Source organism: Suricata suricatta, chromosome 11 (genome assembly GCF_006229205.1).
Source record: "Suricata suricatta isolate VVHF042 chromosome 11, meerkat_22Aug2017_6uvM2_HiC, whole genome shotgun sequence".
NCBI classification, from domain to species: Eukaryota; Metazoa; Chordata; class Mammalia; order Carnivora; family Herpestidae; genus Suricata; species Suricata suricatta.
The window spans coordinates 73,820,388-73,824,352 of record NC_043710.1 but is presented as its reverse complement, the minus strand read 5'-3'; the positions used below and the strand labels follow the sequence as shown (position 1 = coordinate 73,824,352).

General features: G+C 47.6%; 1 pseudogene; it reads left to right on the top strand.

The window, feature by feature from the left end:
- The first annotated feature begins 1,948 nt into the window (after positions 1 to 1,948).
- LOC115306258 lies at positions 1,949 to 3,071 on the top strand (annotated as a pseudogene).
- The last annotated feature ends 894 nt before the right edge of the window (positions 3,072 to 3,965 follow it).

The window sequence follows — 3,965 nt, the reverse complement described above, 5'->3', positions numbered from 1 at the left end:
AAGGAGTAGACCAGAGTTGGACATGAATTATTTTGGAGGAAATTACGGGATTAGATCAGAAGGTGCTGAGTGAATTCAACTTTCATGGAATATGTAGAGCCATCAATCCATGCTCCTTCATTTTATGGTTGGCCAGGGGGAAAGCATATTTCTGGATCTTAGAAAATGCTAGTGTCAGGGCGTCTGCGAGGCTCAGTCAGTTGAGTGTCTGACTTCAGCTCAGGTCATCATCTCACAGTTCGTGGGTTCGAGCCCCGCATCGGGCTCTGTGCTGACGGCAAGCTCAGAGTCTGGAGCCTGTCTTCAGATTTTGTGTCTCCCTGTCTCTCTGACACTCCCTACTCACCCTGTCACTCTCTCTCTCTCTTTCAAAAAATAAATAAAACATCAAAAAGGCTTAAAAAGAAACTGCTCATGTGAAATCAGGATAGCATATTATTGGAAAATTGCCTGTTTACACTTTACCCGTGTTCTGAAAACAAACAAACAAACAAATGTAAAAGAGACTGACGGAAGAAGTATTTACATTTGAGAGTTTAAAATTTCTTAACTTTTTATTTTAGCGATTAAAAACATTTTTGAGGTGCCTGGGTAGCTCAGTTGGTTAAGCCTCTGACTTCAGCTCAGGTCATGATCTCACTGTCGGTGAGTTCGAGCCTCCTGTCAAGCTCTGTGCTGACAGCTGGGAGCCTGAAGCCTGCTTCAGATTCGGTGTGTCTCTCTCTGCCCTTTCCCTGCTTGTTCTTTGTCTCTCCCTCTCTCTCAAAATCAATAAACATTAAAAAACAATTTTAAAAAATTTTATCAAATCTCCAGCCTATTGAAGCATGTGGGTTTTGCATCTTTCCACATTCAGGTTTCAAACACACATTTTTGACCCACAATGGGTTTCAGTTTAGTGGAATGATAACAAACTGAGGTTCCTAGCAGTGGAAAAGAACATTTAAGGGTCTGATTGATCTGCTGCCAATGGAATTTTATTGGAGCTGATTGGACAGAAGTTATCCTTTCAGTTGCATCTATCTTCAACAATATGTTTTGTTTGAAATGCTGGTCAAATAATATCCCATTCCCCTTGTGCAAGAACCACTGAAAGTAGGATTTCGTTTCTGAAAGAATTGGGAAGCTGGGAGGTATTCTTATAATTTTAGTTGCTTAAAGAGTTCAGGTTAGGGGAATGTGGGAGGCTCAGTCAGTTAAACCTCCGACTTTGGCTCAGGTCATGATCTCACGTTGTGGGTTTGAGCCCCTTGTCGGGCTCTGTGCTGACAGCTCAGAGCCTGGAGCCTGCTTCGGATTCTGTGTCTCCCTCTCTCTCTGCCCCTCCCCCTCTCATGCTCTGTCTCTCTCTGTCTCAAAAATCAATTACAAATACATTTAAAGACAAAGACTTCAGGTTAGAACTGGTGGTGGTGTGTGACATATATGAGAGGTTTTATCATTGTAGCAATTAATACTTATGTTTCTATGATTGTGGTTTAGGGGAATCCTCAACAACTTCAGCTGTATCCAGAACAGACATTGGAATTTGAAACCTTGATGCTTATTAATTTAAAACCAGAGCGTCTCAGTACGGGGCATCTAGAACCTAAGTTCTACAATATTGACATTTCATCCAGTAGTGAAAACAAAGTTAAACATTTCAGAAATAACGTTGCCTCCAGAGAATCCAAAGACAGTTGCTGGACAGGTCTGGTTAAGGAATGGAAACTACTGTAATAGCCACTCCTTCCCAGCAGGGGGCGAGGGGCCGGGAGCGTGTCTACTAAATATGCCAAAAGAACAGGCCTGGATGTGCAGGAGCTCCGCCAGCTGGGGGGAAAAGCTCAAGTGTCAGATCCAGGCATAAGATTTGAAGCGAAAATATTTGAAGACACGCTTATATATATGATCAGATTATGGCATTAGAAATCAATGTCCTTTTATGTGATCAAAATGCTGACACTTGGGAACCATCCAGGACCCGCTGGAGCAGGAATGCGGTGTGGTCATGGAGGGCGTCAACACGCCCTGCCTGTACTTTGGCATGTGGAAGACCACATTCGCCTGGCACATGGAGGACATGGACCTTTACAGCATCAACTACCTGCACTTCGGGGAGCCTAAAACCTGGTACGCGGTGCCCCCAGAGCACCGCCAGGCGCCGAGCGCCTGGCCACCGAGCTGTTCCCGGGCAGTCCGGCGCCTGTGACGCCTTCCTGCGGCACAAGGTGGCTCTCATCTCGCCCACTGTCCTCAAGGACAACGGGATCCCCTTCAATCGGATCACTCAGGAGGCTGGCGAGTTCATGGTGACGTTTCCCTACGCCTACCACTCTGGCTTCAACCACGGCTTCAACTGCGCAGAAGCCATCAACTTCGCCACCCCGAGGTGGGTCGATTATGGCAAAGTGGCGTCTGAGTGCCGCTGCGGAGGCCAGGGTCACTTTCTCCAAGGACTCTTCGTGCAGCCTGAGTGCTATGAGCTGTGGAAGCGAGGGTAGGATAGGCTGCTGTGGACCACAGGCAGCCCACCTGGCCAGTCAAGGGGAAGGTCAGCACCTGGAAGGAGGTCCAGGCCCCTGGAGAGCCAGGCTGGGCCTGAGGTACCTCCCACTCCGCTGGACGGCTCGCACCCATCGGCCTGTGGCGGTCAGCCATGACATTCGTCATCACAGCACAGTGTGCCCGGTGTGCCCATGCTCCTTGCCAGCCTAGTGTTCTTCCTCTGATGCTCAGTCTGGGATTGTCCCGGCCTGCACATCTCAGGATCCTGGCCACACCAAACCACCAACCCCGATTTCCTCTGCCCTAGATGTCCAACCCTCATCTGGCAGACGTGGTCCTGGTCTTCCTCCTCGGGATAAAGGGGCTCAGAGGCCCAGCATCACGTCCCTAGCCAAGAAGCACCTCTTGGTGGGAACTAGTCACACAGCTCAGTACCCTGACAGTCAGCTGGGTCCTGTGGATGAACCCTCATTGACAGCCCTGCGCCACTGAGCCCTGGACTCCAGCAACCTGCTGAGGCTTCTGGGTACAGCTGTGCCCTTGTCCCCTAAGCCCAGAGGATACCTTCCCCCTTTTCGTGAAATATAGGCACTTTTGACCAAATGGGTCAGTAGAGGCATAATTTATGGTCTCTCTGAGTCCTGGATGTATTTGAAACATGTTATGAGATGTATTTTTTCACAAACGTATTAAAGGTAATCAAAATGTTAAAATCTGACTTTGCTTCTAATAAATATTGTCCATTCAAATATTGAGTGATGGACGTCATTTTTCTTCTGTATCTTCCTGATAATAATATGAAGATAAGTCATAAAGGATTTTTAAATACAGAGACCAAACTGAGGGTTGCTGGAGCTGTTGGATGGGGCCTGGGCGAAGTGAGGGATGGGCATTAAGGGGGGACAGGTGTTGGGATGCGCACAGGGTTGTATACATAAGTGCTGAATTGGTAAATTCTACTCATGACATCATTATTACACTATGTTAGTCATTATACTATGTTAACTAACTTGGATTTAATTTAAAAATAATTTAAAAAAACATTTCAGGCAAGACTGATATTTGATGGTCTCTGCATTGGCTGGTATTGATGAGGGAGTTGGGTGGAGGGTTACTGGGTACTAGCTGACAGGGTGGGTGAGGGCATTCAGCTTGCAGCTCTGTCTTAAGGATGACTTGGTGGAAATCACCTGGCACTTTCTGGTCCGTAGGACCCCGTTGCTGGGAGGTAAGCATGCAGGGGACTAACGGTCCCTATCAGAAGACCTCCTCTCCAAGTGTGCACTTCCCTTTTCAGTGCTGCATGAGGACCTCACTTGGCTCATTCATGATTCACCCCGGAGACATGCGCACAAACAAATGGGCAAGAGGATTCCACATGTTAACATGTGCTGTGAGGACAGGAAAGGGATGAGATGCTGGAGCACAGTGGGCAGAGCTGGGCCAGGTTCTAGGAGTCACAGAGAGTTTCATTGAGC